Source organism: Asparagus officinalis, chromosome 6 (assembly GCF_001876935.1).
Source record: "Asparagus officinalis chromosome 6, Aspof.V1, whole genome shotgun sequence".
In the NCBI taxonomy this organism is placed as follows: domain Eukaryota; kingdom Viridiplantae; phylum Streptophyta; class Magnoliopsida; order Asparagales; family Asparagaceae; genus Asparagus; species Asparagus officinalis.
In genome coordinates this window covers 25,828,734-25,836,559 of record NC_033799.1, presented here as the reverse complement: position 1 = coordinate 25,836,559, position 7,826 = coordinate 25,828,734, and positions in this window count along the sequence as shown.

Here is a 7,826-nt window from a genome sequence, read left to right as displayed (position 1 = left end):
TAAATAGAAGGATAATTTGCAACAATTTCTGATGTAATCCCTCATAGCCTGATTTCATGATGCTGATAGCTTTTTAATATTACAAATTGTGCTTAGCAGGAGTGCCTCCTGGCAGACATTCGATTAGACGGGAAGATACAGAGAAGATTAGCATGGTCTTGTGCAAGGATGAAACATACAAATTGAGAACTGATCCACGTTACTTTTTTATCATACTCTGGGAGAGGCATTCTCATTTATTGCTCGAAGACCTAGCTTAGGCAAGCAGTGTCTCACAGGCCGCACTCATAGTCTTTGCTAACCAAGTAGGTGATGTTCAAACTTCAAAACTATAAATCTTATTTCTTTCCCCAATTTGGATCATAATTTGGGGGAGGGATTCTCATTAGGGTTGGTAACCGAACGAATCGAATTGAATACTGAGATGTTTGTATTTGTATTTGTTCGAATTCGAACCCGAATTCAAATATCCATGTCTGCAGTTTTTTCGATTTCAAACTCGAACACTCGGAATTTGATAAATATTCATGAATATTCACGAATATTTATCGAATGTCAAAGTATATTCATTCTGCTAAATAATTTAATTTTTAAATGGTATTTAAATTTACAAATGAAAATTATTTCTTTATAGTTATGATGTATATATATTTAATTTGAATATTTCATTAGAAAACTGATTTAAGATTCTTTAAGTTTCTCAAAATTTGTATATAGTATTTAAGTAGAAAATATAAGTAGGTTGAAAATATAAAATCATATGTGTAATGATACAAATTATAAGTGATCAAATTTTAAACGAATATTTGATAAGCAAACGAATCGAATATAGCCCTAGTTAAATTCTATTTGTTAATGAACTCGAATAGTAAATACTATTTGTTTAGTGTTAAATGAACTGCTAGATCGAATATGACTGAATAGTCAGTCGAATAATTAACGAACTATTTGTTGGTCAAAGACCTAGCTTGGGCAAGCATTGTCGCATGGGTCGCATTCGTAGTTTGAGTATGTAATGTGATTATCATATGCTAACGTTCTAAATTAAGTATTTTTTTTGCTAAGAATTTATAGCTTGATGCTGTATTACAATTCTTTATGATATCATCGCATCGATTGTGTTCTTCAAATTTAAACCTCTTTTGATGTTAAATAAGCTGTCTCCACTCTATATTTTCACCTAAATTTTTTATTTGTTGCTTAATGATTCTCTGTGTGGTTAGTGTTTTTTCCCTGATCATTTGACTTTACCTTTTTTTTAGAAAGAACACCATTGCAACAAAAAATCCCAAGTAATTGACAAATATTAACTGTGGTACATAAAAAAATGAGTGATATCCAAGTTACATGTAAAAATATTCATCCATGGTTTGGATTTTTGCGACAAGTATTGGTATTAAGATGTTCTGATTGATACAAATCTTCGTTCACATAATGTGTGCAGTTTATTTGAATCTCTACACATTGTATTTTTTCCCCCACAAATAAGAATGCCTAGATACAGATGCCTAGATACAGAGCAATGCGCCTGAGTTAAGATTTTATTTTTATGGAAATATTTCAATTGTCTCATCTATAAGATATTATTGACAAAATTTTTCGAATAACTTGAAGCTGAATACATCTACTTTATAATTAGCAATCTTTTCTCTTGAAAACTTGCATGGATACAGAAGTCTGATTGTTTTGCACATAGTATGTCACAAATTAGCATGACTTCCCTCAGGATCATTGCGTAGGTTCTTAACATTAGAATACTCTGTCGAACTTCCATGGACAGCTAGGAGTGATCATCCTTGTGGGCAAGGATGATTATGATGTATTCACCACATTTTTGATCCTATGGAATTCTTGTAGTACTATTCTTATATTTCTGCTTTCTTTGCGATTGTCACTTGTTAGATTTACCTGTTAGTTCTGCATTATAACTATCATGTTCATACTAGAATCTTCTTTCTAACAAAAAATGTACGTTGTAGTGTAGTTTATATGCTAACTTGCTGAGGCCACTTAGAAAAGTTAGCACCCACTATCTATCCCTTGTTCTGCAAAATTTTCACCTTCAAAATCAGATAATAAGGAATCATTTTCAGAATGATTCAGCTTTAAAAATGAATTCTATGTATGTCTCGAATTTTATATTTTGATCAGTTAATTTGTTTACAGATGCACATAACTAACAATGGTATCCTGGAACACTTAAAATGATAAACAAATTTTATATCTGATTTTACTTGTTTTAGAATTCATGAAGATTTCATCACAGAGTGATATGCTAAAATCACATCTAAGATGAAATAAAATAATGAAAAGGAAGTAGTATTAATAATTATCTAAAATGATATTAAAACTTTTGTTTCCAGGAAAAGTTTTAGAAGTGATCTTACTCATTGAGCGCCAGAGTCTGATGGTTGGTTTGGTGAAAGCTTGAGGGTGTTCCTATTTGACAACATTCAAACATTTTGCTCTTGGTGTTACTTCCACATAACTAAATTCTATTCCATCAAGTAAAGTAAAACCTCATAATTTTAGATAATGATGGCAATTCACTCTATCCTTCCAAATCATGATCCAGTTTGGCGCATTTCTGATAAGGATCAACGAAAATTGTTACAGAGAAATACTTGCTAATTAATATCCTGAGCAATTTTATTTTATTTATTGGTATGGAAACTTGGAGATAAGGAGTAGAAAAAAAACTTATCTCCCTTAAATCATAGTTACACTAATAGCTGTACAATTTGCAGAAAAGGTTCAACTGCAATGTAATATATAACTACTGCATAGTACTTAGCCATTTCTTAAGCATTTAGACACCTCTTACTAAACTTGATTTAGTTTTTGAGACATGCTATCATTGTTAAATTTTGTATTTTAACTGTTGACAGTTTAACACAATTAGAAATAAAATTGTATTTTAAAATATTACTTCTTGGTTTTTCTAAAAAAATAATATCTCATAATCCTCGGTTTTACATCTTCTTCAAATGCATGTGTATCTGAATAACACATGGATAATAGCATATCATGATATCAATACCCATTCAATTATGCCTATTCTTTGGATACAACTGATCTTCATAGTAGTGCATCATGCATCTGTGCCCAGTATTGAAGGTTTAAATAGATTAATTGAAGATGATCAAAAAGCAGAGTACGAAATTAGATATGAACACAATGTGAAGAGAGCCTGAAGTTTGTTAAACTTGTAATGATAGAATAAAGGTAAGCTGTATAGAATTGCAAAAAACAGTTACACTTTTATGCAGTGCCACTACTGATTGTCCATTAGTCCACTAATTTTATTACGTAAGTGCAGAAGAAGGATAAATATCTGCAATGGTTTATATGCAGAGTGCTTGCTCCATTATCATGACATAGGTAAAGAAAATGTGTCAACGGTACACACCCTATGCATATAAATACAAAGCTTAGGGCAGTAGTATTAACACTAAGCTTAGCAAGTACAAAATAAAAAAAGCTGGCAGTTTTCTTGTGGGGTTCCTTTTGTGATGGTCCTCATGAGCTTCTTCTTAGCCAATGCTCGAGTTGACCTGCGAACCAACTTCCATGCCTTGTCTTTCCCCAACCGCGAGGAAATTGTGTGATCCATTGTGGAGAAACACTTCAATGATGACTACACCATAGCAGCTGGCTTGCTGAGACTTCACTTCCATGACTGTTCTGTTCAGTTTTCTTCAGCTCAGTTTAATATTTGGGTGAATTCGGAAAAAGGGTAAACTTCACAAAAAACACCCATGAGCTTTGGAGTTTTGCAGAAAACTACTGAATGTTCGAAATTAGAGAAAACCTCCATGAAATTTGGAGCGTGCCACAAAACCTTCCCTAAATTTTCAAAATTTTCCAGTGGCACCCTCAAACAGAGTTAGTGGTCTTTTTAGATGACAAAAAGAGAATTTTCTAACAAAGGCTATTTTTTGAAAAATAATAAGCAAAACCGACCCTTTTATGAAAATATTAGCAAAATTGATTTTTTTGGCCAAGTGGCCAAAAAGTGGTCGATTTTGCCAAATATTAACTTTAAAATACACGGGACTAGTAGTCCGGTGTTATTAGTGTTCCCTAGTTACGGTTAATCTGAAATGATTGTCTCATGTACTTTATGCTGAAATGCTTAAGGTTTAATTAATGAGAACTAAATACACGGGACTACTAGTTCGTAATTTAAAGCTGAATTTTTGCAAAATCGACTTCTTTTTAAAATCGATGTTGTTTTTGCTAATAATTTTACAAAATGATCGATTTTGCTAATTATTTTTGAAAAAGGGTCTTAAAAAAATTCTCCATGACAAAAATATTATGTTAAGATTAAAACCTAGTTATTAAATTAACTTAACTTCTAATTAACCCCGAATTAAATTAACTTCTAAATAGAGAGCAAGAAAGGGAGATGGGAGGCTGAGAAACCAGAGGTGGAGGTGGCCGGTGGTGGTGGTTGGGGCTTTGGTTAGGGGGAGGTGGGAGATAGAGATAGAGATAGGGAGAGAGGGACTCTTTAACTTTATTGGGGATGGGACTTGGTCTCTGTTGCCAGAAGCAAGGATAAAGGGGGGAGGCGACTTGGTCGTCGACAATGAGAGTGGTCAAGATGGTTGAGCTAGGATTAGGGTAGAAGAAAGGGGGCATAAATGCAAAATAGAAATGATTTGGGGTATATATGCAAAAAAACCTTATTATAAAGGATGGGGAGTGGATTTTTTTGGTTTAGGTGATTTTTGTCTTTTAGACGTACATGCTTGGTACATGACATGTCAGAGTTAACAGTGTTAGTCAGGAGGGTTTTATGGGAGTTGATGGGTGTTTCCTCTGATTTTTGAGATTTCATGGTAGTTTTCCTCCAAAAGCCCCATAGTTCGTGGATATTTGCTGGAATTTACCTTTCACAAAATTATCATGAATTTTGGGGTTTTAAACTTTTTTATTAGAGAAAACTACCATGAATTTTCATAACTATGGGAAAATACATTGTATTCTATGAATGTTGCTAACATCAACATCTTGGGTAAAAGGTTTGCACTAACTTTATTTATATCTATTAATCTATGAAGTTCATAAGGATAATATAGAAGGTAGAAAAAGAACTAATGGCAAAATTGCCCAAAGCATGTCATGCATGAAGCATGTGACAACTTAACATAACTGTTGTTAGACATGGTAGTTTAGTCAAAATTCATGCAAGTTCTCTCTAATAAAAAAAAGGTTTATTGTAGCTTTCTGCAAACCACTCCCAAAATTTTGGTACTTTTGTGAAATTTACCCCTGTTATTCCTTCGCATGCATTGTTGTTCTAATATGTCTTTCAATTTGTGTATAGGGTTGTGATGGTTTGATCTTGATTTCTGGAGCTTCTGCTGAGACGATCGCATTGCCGAACACCGGACTTAGAGGATTTGAAGTTGTACATGATGCAAAATCTCAGTTAGAGGCTATTTGTCTTGGGGTTGTCTCATGTGCTGATATCCTTGCATTGGCTGCTTGAGACTCTGTGGACCTGATCGGTGGACGAAGTTGGTCAGTGCAGCTGGGAAGGCCGCATGGAAGAACTTCATTGGCATTGGAGACTACAAACTTGCCATTACCTACTGATTCTATTCTTGTTCAGTCGCAAAAGTTTTCAGACAAGGAATGAATGAGCATGATCTTGTAACGCTAGTAGGTATGTACTATATCTCTCCTTTTTTCTAGTAGTAGTTTGTTTGGTTAATATCGACGCTTGAAAGTTTTTGGAGGTAGTCATGTATGTTTGCTTAAAAAACCTACAAACTCATCCACTTAGGTTTTTCCAGTGAAATGTTTCCAACATAATGGGAGACATGGTTTTAAAAGGTTCTTGTTGTCTTTCTCATCATTTGCAATTTAGATGTGCATGTTTAATTGATGTGAATTGTGCCTTTCAAAAGATTCATTTTCATGTTTGATTTATATTCATTTGTTTGGTTGACATGAAATAGATTTACAATGATAAATGTTACAACCAAGTTTCTATTTGCAATGTTTGGTTTGCGATGAGGTGGTTCCTGTTGGTAATTGGATTTCCATTTTGTTGAAAAAAGCTGCAAACAATTGGTCAAACATCATAAGATGCTACTCTTCGCGAATCCGCAACAAATGTTGCAAGTCTTTGCATCAACTAAAAAACTAAAAACTTATGAAATGTCATCAAATTAGTGAATTCTAACCTCAAAATGTAATTTTTTTTAACATTTGCAGAGAAACAAACATGTGATTGCAATGAATATGCATAATATGCATTTCCAACATAAAAAAGAAGAAGAAAACTAACTGCTTTTGCAACTAACCAAACATTACACTTGGATTTGGAAATACATTTCCCACAATAAAAATGAAGATATCCAAAAAAACAAATGAGTTTTATTTACTGCAATAAATGTTGCATGTAGCATTTTCTGCTATCACAATTGCCATGTACCAAACAGCCGCTAGTCTGCATTTACAGGAGTTAAGTAGTTTAGACTCAATTTGGATGGTTGAACATGTAGCTCGTTCCTAATCTACTCCAAGCCCGGTTTATAATCTATCTGTAGCACCTATACTTTGTAGAATGAAAAGTACTTGGCAACTGATCCTTGATAGATATATGTCAGATACTACCCTTGATGTTCCCTGAAATTTAGAGCTTATCAAGTTATACTGAATACATCTAAAACAAATTTTAAGAATAAAAAATAAAAATTAAATTTGTGCATAACATGCCAGATATTCATTTTGATATATCCTAACCTGGGCTTACCGAAACTTACCATAAACTAACCACATGAGTGACCAACTGGCTAAAAAGTCATAAAATGAATGTGTGTGCTTTTAAATTAAAAATTATATTTGATTGCAGATGAATTACATTATATAATTTTTTAAATTTCTTACTGAACATTATGATTGTTTGCGTAGCTATTAATGTTGATAACTGGCAAATATCTCATATATGGGAGATATCAGACATTAACATTCAGATGTATTATGTTGTATCTGCAACATGTTGTGTCCTCATTTTTTATGTATGCTTTATATGTGTAACCATATCAGCTTCCATACCTGGCATCCAGGCACAGACACACACATGCTTGTGTGTGTGTGCGTGTGTGCGCGCACATGCACATACTCATGCACCCACGTACACATGCACACACGCACGCACGCACACATACGCATGTATACCTGCACTTTGCCAGTATTATATAATTCATATCCATGAACGTACTTCTTAGAAATCTTGAACATAGAAACCGAAATGTATACAATTTATAAACATATTCGCGAACAAAATAGAAATGAACTCACAAATTAACAAATAAAATCTTAATGCAGGTATAAGACAGGTTAGATGTGTGTTTAATTCTGGGATTTATGGTTCCCATTCGGTTATAGTGCATATCTCCATAGTTCGCACAAACCTAACTCAGGTTCAATACCCTCATCAGATTTTCAAATGGAGTTTTCCACTGGCAATGTTCCAACCATCCTACTTGCGCTTCTTATTTTCTTGTGAAGAAAGGCCCATCTGAAGGGTAATAAATTAAGTTCATAGTCAGTAGCTTAAGTAGGTTCAAAAGTTACTAACGCAAAGATCACATTGAAGTTTAAGTATGTCTACTTTACTCCCAACTTCTTTTTAGAAAACACTATGGAAGTACATATACCCCTCATTGTTTCATAAATAAAAATTTTAACAAAATATCCAGAGTAAGAACAAAAAAAGGAAAAGAGTACATTGCAGTAACTTCCCTGAACTTTGGGGGTTTTTTGCACATAAACCGTTCAAGCTTTTCCCAACGGGTGGGGGATGA